We start from the raw sequence: 15,191 nt of genomic DNA on the forward strand, positions 1-15,191 counted from the left end.
TTCTTCCTGCTGGAGTTGTTCCCCGCGACAGCTCAGTCTAAAATTACGACAAAAAAGCTTCCTCGCACAAAAAAAAAATCACCACCACCACCAGGGAAAATCTTTGTAACGCACCCTGTAGCAGTGAGGACAGAATAATACTCATGGGGGAAAAAATCCACAAACTACAAGCTCGAGCACGCCGTTACAAACTCCACGATGATGATCTTGCTGATGGTTGCTGGGCGCGTTTATCTCTCCCCATTGATGCTTGTTTTCACCATGATCGCTTTTATTTAAATATAATAACTTAATAAAACTTGATATTTATTTTCAATTTCTCTTTTTTTGTTCGCCTTGTTTTGTTTTCGCACGGCATTCAGCCGTGATGAAGCGCGAATTGTGTTGCCGATCGGTGGCCGAGCGACACACAGACAATCTTGCCTTGTTTGTCCCTTCGCATTTAACCGGCCAGAGCCGTGTGTGTGTGTGTGCCTGTGTGACGTGGTGCCTGATGATGTTGCGGTGTTTCTTACTTGCTCCCTGCTTTCCTTGCTCGAATTCTCGATCAGTATCCGTATGCATCGTGGCGGGAGAAACCAAATCGACTTCCTTAAATCGCTGGTGGCGGGCGGGCGAGGGTTTAGAAACACCGACGGGGGGGGAGTCGGTGTAATTTTCAGTCATTATACATCGATCAGAAATTCGAATTAACATTTTCCCATCTGCAACGAAGCAAGAAGTGATAATAAACGGCTTGCGTTCCGACGCTTCGATGTCTAAATAAAGCAATTTACTGCTGCAACGCCGAAACTGCTGTGTATGCGCGATCCCTGCACGAAAAGTCATCCTCCTGCCATCCCACCTACCACCGCCCTCCGTCCCTAAGATGCACTTCCGACCAGAAGAAATGGTTGCGAAGCAACGGCCGACTCACTGCGAAACGCAAATGATATTTTCGCGTCTTCCCGCCACTGACTGACTGAGCACTTAATGATCACCCTGGCGGATTTGGCACTTGAAATGTGATAAAAATTACATCACATACGCACACACACACACACATACAAACATGGGCCGCGCGTGAAGGTGCTCGGAAACATGCGAAACTGCAATCGACACTTCAGCCCTGATGCTCGGATGTATTTATTTTGCTCTCCCGGCCGTGTCTGGCCGTCTGCCCGTAGCTGTGCAAGTGTAAGTGGTCAGCCGACCAAAATCCGTGCCCAGCCCTCCAAATCAAAATCGGATGAAGTTCAAGCGTACTCTAAGTACCTTGCCTCGACTAATTACAAACGTGATCATCATCATCATCATGGCAGGCAGCGGACGTGATCATGCCGGGGTTGATATATCAACCGGGTTGGCAACGCAATGGCGCCCATCAAAAGATCGTTCGGGTTTATGTACTTTAACACCCAGCAGTGAGTGAGAGCTGTAATTTTTGGTAATTTCCATCTCACACTCCACCAGTGGACCGGGCCAACTTCAACAAAATGAGGTTACATTTGTATTTATAAATTGTTTCTCCCTTTTTTGGTTGTTGTTGCCTGTATTAGCTTGCCTTGCTTTATCAGCTACAACCTGCTCCACCTAAATCAAAATACGCCACGCGGGAATGTTAGCCGTATCAATACTAATTTATCACACCCTGAAACATTATTCCTCCATTCGCCCAGGTTCGTTCAGTGTGGCGAATGCTTCTTTTCGCTAATATTTCATATGACCAAACAACACGGCATTCCACCCGCCCCTAAACAGGTTTCCCGAGCAGCATCGACCGATGCGAGCGATGGAGAAATTGTTCCAACCAACCCAAAAACCACTTGGACCAGTGCACTTGTGGCTGCATCTCCTGTGGCTGGTGATGACCTCTGCCTCCGTTCAGCTCAACCGGTGCATTGGAGCAGCGAACCGAACAAACAAAAGCACCACCATACATTCCTTCCTCATTAAGCTCCGATATCAACGGGCTGATAAGCCGAAAATCCCAACCGAGCAGCACGTTTTCTTTTCGCGCTGGAAGGACATTCCGAGGACACTGCACGTCCACCGTAATGCATATGGCGCGTTTGCCGGTAAACATTCCCGCTCGTGGAATCGGGGGCCGAATGATTTATTTTGCATTTCTTATCAGCATACGAGCAAGTGAACCCAAAACTCCAACTTCAGCCGGCGGTGCGATTCTGGGCCTGCCTCCACAGCTTTGCTCTCGATGGACGAGAATGTGTGTGCATAAAGGTATTGGTTGCGAGCTTCTCAAGGGATAAAGCTGTCGTGACCGGTCGTGACCGGCATTTTTTTCGGGACGCGTTGTTAATTAATCTCCCCTGTGTATGCAGAGGCTTAAGAAATTGGCAGAGACTTCTATTTCTTGTGGGGTCCTGGTCGGTATTTAATAAACACAATCGAAACACAAATAGACGCCATTAATAGATTTGGTAGGGATCCTACTAATACTTTCTAATTCCTTATGAAGCCTTGTGGAAGTTAAATAAGGTAGAGATCCGTATTTGTGACTGGTTATGGACTGGCAAAAATCGAACTCAATTGACATAAGACGAGTTTCATAGAATTCGTACAGTTCTACCAAAAATGGCTGTCTATCCCAAAACTTATACTAGAGATCATGCGTTTCAATAGTTCCCTGGTAGGACAGATGTATTCGAAGTTGGTGGAGACTCCTATTATTCAGAGATCATAGCTCAGCAAAGTCAGGACCTAGATAAACCTAACGAATTCTCATATAATCTGTGGGGATTCTTCCAACAAATGTCTACTTCGCCAAAAAATGTTATGAAAGTACCTATTATTCCTTTGTAGACAAATGTCTTCAAGGTTGATTGGGACTCCAGGTCTCCAAACTACAGCTCCAGAATGCTAGGAGTTACTCGAAGTTAAACTAATTCAACAGAATTTCTAGACTATCTCCAAAAGATGTCTACTTTGCCCAAAAGTCTTTAAAGAGTCCTCGCCTTACGAAATACCCCTCTGTTAAAAGCCATCTTTAAAATATGCTCTTCACATCCTCCAACCTTCAACACGACATACCTTTGCATCCACCAGCATGCAACTTTCTCTTTGCTGCACTTTCGGCGAATGGGCGACTCCCATGAAGTTCACAGCCAGGCAAAAAAAAAAAAATACGACACGACCTGCATGTACAATGTCCGCCGACATACACACACCCGAAATCCCCAACGTCAAAAAACAAGCAAGTCAAACCGATAACCTCCTGAGCTGCTGCATGCATCAGCATCACAAAACATCCAACAAATCCTTGACACTACCTGCATAAAGGTGGAGCAACGGCCCTTTCCAGCAGGGTGTCCTCCATCGTGTCCTATCGCACGAGAGGCTCCCTTACAAACCGTGCCAAGCGGATCCTTAAACGGGTGTGTGTGTATGTGCGTCTCTTCTTCTTCTCTCACGCTGGGCGAGGTGGATTCTTAGCCCAACTTTCCCCACACAATTGACAGCCGAGCAACAGGCGCTCGCTCGACCCGCATCCGGGTGTTGCATGCAAAAACCTGTGCCTCGGATTGGTCGGCGTTACTCAAGGGATTGATCGTTTTTTTGGCTTTTCGGCATTGTGTGTGTGTGTATGTGTGTGTGTGTTTTCGTTCGCTGCAAGTCGACTTCGATTTTTACCTTTTAACTCTCAACCTTCGGCCATTTCATCCATCCGTCCATATTCGTGCGAGCGGGTGGTTTACACGCAGCAATGAACAGTAAATTAAAAATCCGTGTTCACAACCGCACCGCGCAGAGCCACCACTTAATATCTCGGGCTCGATAAAGGCAACAGAAGCGATGATGATGTTCAGCATCCATCGCTTTTTACGGCGATCGGGCTTTGCTCGATCGCTTCTTGAGGGACCAGATTACGCAGCTAAGCCTGCAGGAACATCCAATCATAAGTGGACCTTTTTTGTTGCCACGCATGCTACAAATTTCGTCCAAAGTTTATGTCCCACTTTGAAAAAAAATCGTTAAGGATGCTGAACCTCAATGCTTGAGAAGCAATAAATTGAAACAGGTCCTTGCTGGTGACCTCCTCAGCTACTTAACAAACTGAAAAAGATCAATAAATTTTTGCCAAAACTACTCATAAGAGTCATAAACTGAAGAAGGCATCCGTATCGGCACAAAAAATGCGCCATCCTCTATTCAGCACAAACTTCAGCTAAATGGCCACTTTAACGATAACCAAAGGAAGGTTTCACTGTGTAGTAGGTTGATGCAAAAAAAAACCCGAGGAGCATTGACAAAAAATGCACTTGATGCAGCTAGCTATAAAAAAATCGATTATAGCAAGCAGGTTTGTTGCGACTTTTCCGTCCCATGCATTTGTGCTCCAGACTTACTCCACTTTTGCTAATATGTACAGATTCAATATTTAAATGTTAATATCTTTATAAACAATAAAATTCGATCTCCATTTTTTTCCTTCACTTCTCTCTCTCTCTCCTCACATTTCGGCAAAGCAACGAATTTTGTCGCACAATTTCGAGGAACCGGTTTCTCCCCGAATCAGTCGATCGTCATCATAATTCGCTTGCTTCTACTGCTGCTGGTGTTGTTGCTGCTGGCCGAAACAGTTTTCGCACCACATCCGACCCCAATGAGCGAACGGGAACGAAAATGTGCCCCGAATATTGCATTGCACAATTTTAGGGCATTATTAAACGCTAATCCATTTATGGCCATTTTCAATCAACCGCAGATCTCTGCGCGCGCGGTGTTTTGTCTTTAATGCACCTCGCTGATCGGCTGTGAACCAGCAGAACAGCTCAAATATGGGATTTCGCTTAAGTGCGCCGAACCGTTTTTCACCGTTTTTTGTTTTGCTTTCAGAAGGTCATCTTTGCATACGGTCCGAAGATCGCACCGACGACCCGCTCGGTGTGGGATCCTGGCAGTATGACCCAGGATAATTATTAATACCATAAAAGCGCAAACCAATCGCAATCCGCAGCTGGCAGGTCCAATTCCGTACCGTTCTTTATCGCGAACGCCGCCGATGGAATTAAGAAAGCCATCTCCGAAGCGAAACCTCTCGGGCTCGTTTCACAGCTGGTTAGTTGTCTCGTAAAATAACACTTCATTAAAAACTTTGATCAGCTTCGAAGCTGTGGAATGTGTAGCGTGGTAAAACACAACATTCGCACAAGTGCCCCAGTGAACTCGCTCGCGGTCTCAGGTCCTTCTCCATCCCGTGGAGGATTCGCGTCGAGCAGTATTGACATCATTTGCATTCGATCTGCACACTGCACATGCTCTCGATATTCGATCTGTTAAAAATTCATAAAATCCGCTACATTACTGCTTCTATAAAAGCTTACATTTTTAACCTCACTTTACGAGCCGACGAATCTCGGGGATTTCGATGCTTTTTTTTGGAGGCAGTGGGGGGTGGGGAGGTGAATTTTAAGCTCTCCCAAGACGTTCAGAAATTATGCTCCGAGCTGCTCCGACGACGAAAGGGAAAACGCTTAATTTATAGCAAATTATTTCTCCCATCGCTTGCCGAGTTGCTGCGTGGCTGTTAATATATCGTTTAAACAGAAAACAGATGTCAAGATGCTCGGGTTGATTTTAATTACAAATCATTTTTATTAGCTTCCCTCCAACACACGCTCACGAAAGCATAATGAAGAGAAAGGATTTCGCTCTGATGCAGCCAAAACGCTTACGAAATGCGAACGAAACTTGCAATTTGGCTAAAATTATTACCGTGTGCTTTTCACACAACGCACCACACGCTATCAAAAGCACCTCTCGTTAATTAATGTGGCCCCTTATGTCCGATACAATTATACACTAAAAAATCTGTACGAAGGCTCTCACACCCTGGTCATGGTCCCTTTTTGCGGCCTGTCACAGTGTCCGCCATCCTTACCTCGAAAATGTCCTATCGAGTTGCCCTACTTAAAGGGAAAATCTTATACCCTCGTGCCTCATCCCCTTCCACCCATACCCTGTGCCAACACAAGCCTTGAACGACATTAAAAAAGTTAAATGTGTATTGCTCAGGCGCAGCTTTTCGCCATTTACCACCCAAACGGTTCAGGACGAGCACGGGAATCGCACAACTTTCCCCCATTTTTTCGCGACCGTTTACAGCAAAACTCGCAACCGGGGAAAAACGGCAGCAGAAAACGAATGAAAAAACAGCCCTTTCCGTTCCAAAAGCCGCCAAAACCCTTCAAAAAGGAACAATATTACCGCGAGCCACGCATCCACCGCGCCAAGATGAAACGCGAACAAAAAGGAGCTTCACCACATCCTGGACCAATCACGACCGGACTGCCATTGTTGTTCACACATAATTTGGCCGGAGCGCTCGAACACGCCTGTGTGTAAGAAAATCGCCACTGCCACATCGATCGCGACGAACAGGCGACAGTTGCGTACAGTCGCAGTCGCGTCCAGGCGCAGAGGTAGACAACAAAAAACCAAAGAAATGCAGACGTTGCTGCACTCGCGAAATAAAACGAAACCTTGCGTCCTCTTCCCCGGGTGTGTGTGGATCGTGCGGTTTTGGGGTTTGTTTTTTTTTTATTCCATCACCCTTGTCATATGCAACGCGCAAATTCGTCGCCAGCGCATTTCGACGTGTCAGAAGCGGTAAATTGTGCAGGAAAAAAGGCCAACACAAGGCACGCACGCAGCCAATCGGACAGGTCGTACCGAACCCGAGGGGGGGGCTTACCAGGTTCACCGGGAGGTCATTACTCATGCGAAACCACGTGAACGCACCGACATTCGGCGATAAGTTGTCCTGGCTCCGCCTCAGTGAAGTTGTTGGCAAGCCGCGCGAAAGAAGCAAAGGACATGGGATGGAGTAGCACGTGAAGATATCACGACATACTGATCGTTCGCGATGATCGTTGGCTGTACATCCTGTCAACAGAATACCTTCTTTGGAAATATTAATACTTTTGCTTGTTAATATATAGATTTAAGGTAGGAGTATTCAATAAGCTTTCATTGTTAGTACAGTGTAACTGTTTCCCTTCTGCTAGCTTATATGAAGTCTCCAAGAAATTCTCATCATATATTTATCTCATAGTGCAATTTGTTAAACAGATCTCTGCGCCTAGCATTGGTCCTTAGACTGGAAAGCCGAGGTCTTAAGCCAGGCTCGGATCTGATCCTGAAGCGTACTTAGCGACCATCTTCGATATTTACAGTCTCAAGCTTTGACTGTTGTCTTAAATTTCAAAATCGTTTCCCAATATATCCATCTAGTATTCCATACCTCCAAATCGCCAGCTCACGTCCCCAAGCTGAATATGGATATAAGTAGACAGTACTGATAAGCCTATGACACAAAACCATTGGACCATCAACCATTGGCTAGAGCCTCTACAGTTGAATCGTATCCTTTATGATGAAGATTATGATGAAGACATATGAAGTAGAAGCGCACCTGACGAAAGTGGCCATCTTCTACAAGAAGTATGACGCCAAATGAGATGTGGTCAATGTGGGACCTCGACATGATCCGTCAAGAGATCTCCGTTGAAACTGTTTCTGAATTATGACATTGCAATACTTATTCCACCCCAAAATACTAGCAATACTTTCTGCTCAAAACTTCATAAAACAGGAATAATATATTTTAAAATAATGTCTCAAGATAAGAGTCAGTAATCCGCTGTGTCATTAACATCATACGCTTCGCCAAACCCAAGCCTCCATTTTCTGCCTCCGAATGCATTTCACATTTTATTGATAAAGCCATACGAGAGCACATTCCAGCAACTTTCCCCATTGTAGAACAAAAATGCCAGCAACAAAAAAAACCAAAAAAACAAGGAGCAACAAACTCAACAAGCCCCTAAAATCACATACGCGCGGAATGCAACAGATCAGCGGCCAGTTTGACAAGATCTTTAACAAGCGATCCCCGCACATGAGCGACGCGTAATCTTTGCAGCGTTGATTTTCGGGATCGCTTAAGTGACTGTACCGGTTCCGCGGCGATGATGACGACGACGACGGACGCGAGAACATCCAGGCCGTTCGATGCTCGATGACGATCGTCGGGGGTCGTCGCTCGGACTCGCATTTGGGCGTTTTATGGTGAATGAAATCGAACAGAACCTAAAATGCTACACTTTACGAGCTTCCGACCGACCGATGTGACCAGAAGGGGTCGAGTGGTCGAGGGGACTAGCGGCGGTAAAACGAGTTTCCGCGCAAAAAAGCCGAAAAATGCACCACAACACTCCACCCTCCCAAAACCCAATTAGACGGGGATCTGCAGTCGTGTCGCGCGATGCATCCATGCACCCGGTATCGAAACCCCCATTAAAAGGTCTCTGTCGATCCGTATCTTTTGACGATTGCTCGTTTCGTGTCCTTTCGCCCTCCAGTGCACCTCTTGTGCTGCCTTCCGTTGGGGGTTGGAGCTACTTTTTATCGCACACATACACGCACATTCGGTGCGTCTATAATATGACCTCGAGTTTGCGTTAACCTGGGCTCGGCGAGAAATAACACCAGAAATCAATAAACGCCACCGAGGAGAACCTTGTAATAAATCATACTTTATGGACGGTCCAAAAGCGATCAGGCGATGAAAATTAATGGCATCCCCAACTTCACACACCAACAGCGCAGTGCATCGGAACAGTCAGAATGCTAGGTGATAGATTTAGGGCCTTGCATAGCCCAGGAAGTGCGTATCCGTGAGCGCAGTTTTCCGAATGTCCACACCGAAGAACCAACCGAAGCGTTTAGAGCGAATCATTATCAGTGACCTGTTAAAACGTCGCTTAAATAACGATCGATACGCCGATCGGCCGATACCGATACCTCGCGCGATGAGTTTCATCCATCATCAGAACGACGAATGACACCGGGACGAGATCGCTTGCGGCTTCTTCGAGGGACAATAAAATTTTATCGATTTTCCGTCATTCCAAAAGGGCGGCAACACCGGTGAAAACGACCTCTCAACTGTCGGCCAGTCGACCGAAGCTCCAAGGCACCCTCTCTCTACTTAGGCACCGAACTCGACCGCCGCAGGAAGGAAATCGCGTTTCGCGACGGACGAGCGGACGAACGGACGGACCCGCCATGGGTCATAAAATCTTCCAAAATGAATTGCCACAATGTCGGCAAAGTGCGCGCCCAAGGAATTGAGAGATAAATTCCATTTCGCCCAAAACATTCAAACATTCGTATCGTGGCAAGGGCATAAAATGCCGATAATAAGAACTCATCGCTTACCCAACTGCCCTGCCCTCGGTCGTTGGTTCCTTGGTTTCACCCGGTCTAGACGTCTCAACTGCGTGGAAGGATATTATCGAGCCAAACTTCGTTCGCGGAACTTCTTTGAACCGAACTCTTGCTTGCAACTGCATCCTGCAGCCATGGCAAGATACTTCGCAAATAAACTCCCCGAACAACGTATCTTTATTTTATTGCACAAAATTACAGAAATTCTCGTTTATGATTATTGCTACGTACGTTTGTGATGCTCAGTCTCGCCGCGGTTTCGATTCCCACCAAACCCGATCCTGTTGGCGATCTCTCCCAGCGACTCGAGTCCCTACCTGCTTGCGTCCTGACCCGACCAGGATTCAAAAGTATGACGATTCGATTATCACCCAATCGTTTTCACTATTAGAGGATGAGGTGCGTTCCGTTGTTTGCTTCGCCGTTGACCATTGCGAGATCCCGCTTCCACGTGCAGCGATCCCTCCCGTAACGGTTTCGATTATTACTGTGCGAAATTCTCACCACCCGATAAGACGTCCGACGATGCAGACGAACAGTTCCTCGGTGTCAGTTTACTTAACCTTTGTCCGGCTGGCGCTATAAACAAACAGGTGATTGTACGCTCTTCAGAGAAGCTGACCGTTGTCCAGACGGAGACGATCGCCGCAAGGTTTGCACACTGTCGAACGATGAGTCGCATAAAGGGAAACAAATTGTGCAAGGCGCTAAGGCTAATTGAATGCATATATTTCTCCGCACAAATCCGCCAGCGAAGGCACAAGGCGGGCGTTCCGTATGCGCGTGGACCGTACGCGTTGCCAATTATCTTAATCAAATCACGTGCCCCGTGTGTCCGCTGGCTGTCATCGATCGGGGGATGGCTAGAAAGGCCACTGGCCACTATTTTTCCCCCTCGATTCGGGATTCGAGGCTGGATTAAACGGTCCGGTCGCGGTGAGTTGGCGGTGAGGTCAAACTGACCCATAGAGCGTTTGCTTGGAAATGTGGGTAGAAGTCCCTAAGGAAGAACTGCCAGCTGACCCCAACGGGTGTTCATTCGGATGAACACATTCGAAGGAGTTGTTTTGCTATAAAAGAAATAAAATAAATTGCCTCCTAGGTGGCTAATGAACAGGTTCGTAAACATCTAGATAACGCTCAAATGCGGAGTGATAAACTAAGCCCTGGGACGAGGCAAACCCGACGGCGGCAAGCCCGCCGGTGATGGTGGTTCCACATGCAGCATAAATTGTTGTATTACACTGCACCAAAAGCAGCACAAATCCATCATAATTCATTTCGTTTCACCGCTCGGAACCGACGTGTTCCTTCTTTCTCTTCTGGAAACGGTGCTTCGGCTTCTTTCCAGCGTGCCAGTTACATTGATTACAGCGATAATCTCGGTCGCCGGCGATCGATTGCAAAAAAGGGTCAAGCGTGCATCTTCACGAAAGGGGAACCGCATTTAGAACGTTTCGTGCTTGTCCCGTTGATAATATTCTTTACTCGCTTCCAATCCCTACCATCGGCGTATCCGTAAACGAGAACAAATTATTTTAAATCGATATTACACGTCTTTAGTCCTGCCCAGCTCGATTGCAATGTTCCTGCGACTTCACAAAATTCGGCCACGGTGCATCGATAATCGATTTTTTCGCACAGTTCTCCCGCGCATTATCTCTCACCTTGCCAGTGCGCGGCCAGTGCCGGTTTGCTGGGCCCCACTTATTAAGTCATTAAACCGTGTACCGTCACCGCGTGGGGTGGCGAGTGGGGTTGACTCTTCCCGACCACCGACCGAACCCCAAGCAAATTCCCGAAAAAAACCCTCGCCTCACTCGGTGCTGCTTAGTTAGACAAGAAATGCGTTTCGGGCATTCGGGTGGGTTCCCTTTCTCATCGCGCATTGCAGTCTTTTACTCACCGCACTGATGATGATCATCCGGCCCTTTAGCAACCGTTCATGTTTTCGCCCCCTAAGGGGTGAATAGCTTCCCCTCCGTCTCCGTCCTCCCATCCTTCCTTGGCGGTGTTTCGAAACGGTCGTGGCTGACGACCTAGTGGCGCCCTGTGGGAGCTGCAACAGATTTTTTCCGATGATGGCGTTGAAAAGTTGATACCATTTCCATGCTGTAGGGTCACTTAATCAACGGTTCCATGGGCACTGGATGTTTGATTATAGTGTTGCCCGCGCGCACTAGCCAGTCGGTAAATATGTTGGCTGGGTGTCTCGGCGTTGTTCCGCTCCCTACCTTAGCGTATCTCTTCTGGTGAGCGTTTGCAGAGGGTTTTATATTATTTTGAATCTGTTTTATTATTATTAAATATCTTGCATCGCTCATCTAAAGCAGCTCGAACGTACTACGACACTGGATAGCAGTAATTAGCGTAATGATGTTGGTTTTATGCAAATAAACGGCTGTTCCGAAGGAAGTTTTTCCACTTCCTCCGCCACGGAGTGCTTGTGAAAAACTTTATTCTACTCTGTGAGCTCTTCCTCGCTCATACTCGGCCGTGAAATTATATACATCAGCAACCTCTCTTTTTCCTCTCAATGCAGCTCCAACAATGCAACGCTTGTGCGCCTCTCTGCCCCTGCAAAATGGTGTGTCAAAAGCCATCTGAAACCTTATAATTGATCAAATTGGCAAATTGGAGACACTGTAATTTACCAATAAAAAACTCATCATATTTAATGCAATCGAGCAAGCAGCAAACCCATTGTGCCGATTCATCTCCAACGATGCTGCAGTTTTGTTACTGTTGCTCGTACAATCACACAATGTCTTTGCGGGACAATAATCCTGTTAAACTTGTCTCACCACCTTCGGCTTGTCGTGTTAGTAACAAATATGGTTCTGATACATTCATTAGTTATCTGTCCGGGATTCTGCTGCACTCTGCATTATTCCCACTCACATTCTACCCGGGATAACTGCACCGATCCTCGTATCAAGAGGGAGAGATGAATATTCGCGGGACAGAGAATTTGTCAAATATTTTGTCGAGCCGTCAACGCGCTATCAGCCCAGCCGGATCACGGCCAGCACGTCCAGCAGGCTGCAGCAGCAGCTGGCAGTTGCAGTTGCAGCAGCGCTGATGATCGATGATCACCGTAAAAGGCGTGCTGCGTGTATTGGCGAAACCGGCACGGCCCAACCCCCGAGGTATCGCTGGAGTCGGAGATGCAGATTAATGGTCGTCGGAAGGTGCGCCACACAAAATCCATCGACAAACACGGATCGACAGAAGTCAAGTATGATCGATCGATCGATGCTTGATCGTCACACCGACCAGCCGCCGATCAACGACAACATCCATCGACAAATCTTCAATCGCGCGCAGAGTACAGCCGATGCCGAAGACAGTTGCGCCACACACGATCATCTAGATCTGGAGCGCTAAGTGAGCACGGCAATTGTCACTCGCAAACGAATCGCAACACACTAGACAACCTAATCGATTTACGCCGGCCGGCCGAGCTGACTCATTTCTAATCGGAAGAAAATCGGTGGTCTGGTGAGCGAAGATTTTGGGCACCTCCGAAATCCACTCCATAAGCACCGGACCGAACCGAACGACATTCGTGTCAAGTGGCCGCCGGAGACCACTCCACGGCAGAGCTCTCGACTCTCCTAATCCCACTCAGTTCACCGACGTGACACTTTCGCGCCAGGGAGTTCTGCTCGCGTATTGACAGGTCTTGGTCATCGTCGATGGTGGTCTGTCCCGAAAGTACTGCAGCACTTTTGCCACCTCCGCAGAGGCGACTGCTGCTGCTGCCATTCCGTGTATTGTCACGCATTCAAGTGCGCACCGAGACCTTTGACATGCCGTCATCCGTTTTCAGCAGGCGAGCCGTCAACGCGGGAGGTCAATGTGTGAAATTTACATACCCATTGGGTCAAAATTAAACGACTCATTAAACTGCGGCTCCCTTCTTCAGCTGAGCTACCTCAGCAGGGCCGAGAAGCGAAAAGTATCCGGGACGCTCGTGGAAAAGCGTGAGCGTTTCGCGCGTCCGTTCGTCTTTTAATCTGTCCCGCAGCAATTGTCAGAAATAATTTCCCCTTAACCATAGCCTACGCGATGGACCACTGGACACCGAGACAACAGCAAAAACAACGCCGAGACACCCAGCCAACATATTTACCAATATCGGACGATCGACGAACATCCCTTTCGTGAGCGTTTTAATTTGGGAGCCGACCGACGCCCAACTCCACCAACTCTCCGACGCCTTTTGCAAGTCTCGAACCAGCTTAACGGATTTGGTAACCTCCCCGAAGGATACTCACTTCGGTGTGGTATAATTTACCCGTAGCGGCATTCTTTGTCGAGTTTGAGTAATTGGTTGCAATTATATTACACTTTTTGGTCGGTTTTTGGGGTTATTTGGGGATCCTCGGCTCGGCTGAACTGGACGGATCATGGGATCAAGACACCTCTCAAGGGGTCGATTTGCATCTCGTCCCGGACCTTGTCCCGGGTGGACTTTTGACAAGGACTTCAACCTGTAGGCCGCCCAGCACGCAAACCCTACAACCAACTGCCACCTGCCTGTTGACGTGTCTGACCTGGCAACCGTAGCCAAACGCCTATGCACTTACACGCGTGCAAGTGTGACGCGCGTTACAGACATGCGAACCCGTGGTACATTTTATCAAACGTGTCTTACTGCCGACGATCTGGACCGTACGGGTTGTTTTATTCCCTCTACCGAATATCTCGCTGCCACACATAATTGGTAGTCGGTGTCTTATTATGGTAAATTTGAGCTCGCTTTTTCACACCACGCTGCGACTGAAAACGGGGCAGCAATTGAAAACAATTTTAAATCTCTTTTCTTGCGAACATGCTGGACAAATTGCACGGTGAGCTTACGGATTGTTTTGTAAACAGAAGACTTTATAGCAAAAATTATAGCATTCGATTTCTGGTGGTCCAGATGGGCGCTGTTGCAACAATGTAAACAACGGTTTTCACAAAGAGTTACGAGCTTTTCAATGAAGCATCGCAATTACAGCCGCAATGCCGACCGGTAATAAAGATCTCATAATGTCAAGCTTTGTTAAACAATACTGACACTGAAAAATTAAATAATTGCTTGATTTATACTAAGCTGAACGTTTCAATAAATCAACCGAGCTTCGATCGCCGAACCGATTCGCAACGCAAAACCCAACAACTAAAACAAAACCTCGTTTTGCTCGAGGGTTTCCTTTTCGGCATCGGCAAGGACACGGTATCCTTGCGGCCGAACAATACACACGCTGCTTGCGCCATGAACTATAGCCGTGTGCAATCAATCTTTCACCGTTGTCATATTCTGAGAACTTTACTTTTGCGCGAAAACTTTGCGGCCTCGTAGTCCACCTCCTCCTCACTCCTCATCGCCGATAACACCGCTGCCAAACCTGTCTATCTCACTCACAGCTTGTCGAGAGCTGTTTCCCTCCTTCATAAATTACACAAATTACTTCACGCCGATCGTCAATCATTTTCGCTTCTCGGGCGCTTCTCTCTCCCTTTCCGACTCACTGTCCTTTTTGTGTAGCATCTTAAAGCGCAAGTTTCCTGAAAGCTTGACCGCACATCCTTCCGTGCCCAAACCTTAAAATCGTGGCCACGAAACATACTGTGCGCCCAGTCCTATGATTGAGATAGCCAGAGCAACGGCAGCACCGTCCAACAAGGGCAGGACGAACGCTGATCATCGGGCGAGGATCACCGCTCCAGAAGAAGACATCATGTTTGAAAAATGAATTTATGGCTCACCTGATAACACTTCTCAGGTCGTATATTCACACTTTCCAGGTCGGCCACAGCCACCAACGAATTTTTCGGTTTTGCCCGAAGTTGGCCACCATTCCACGGCCGCTAAATTGTTGGGCAATAAATCATCGCACCATTTTGATGCCCTTTGATTACATATCAATCGTTCGCTTCGAGCGGGATACATTTGCTGGTAAAACATG

At 47.4% G+C, this 15,191-nt stretch overlaps 1 protein-coding gene across 7 annotated transcripts in view; it reads left to right on the top strand.

Moving 5' to 3' along the window:
• Nucleotides 1-15,191, top strand: part of LOC118507127 (sal-like protein 3) — a 186,539-nt gene that overhangs the window by 156,093 nt on the left and 15,255 nt on the right. The gene's annotated exons all lie outside the window — the stretch shown is intronic.

Source organism: Anopheles stephensi, chromosome 2 (genome assembly GCF_013141755.1).
Source record: "Anopheles stephensi strain Indian chromosome 2, UCI_ANSTEP_V1.0, whole genome shotgun sequence".
In the NCBI taxonomy this organism is placed as follows: domain Eukaryota; kingdom Metazoa; phylum Arthropoda; class Insecta; order Diptera; family Culicidae; genus Anopheles; species Anopheles stephensi.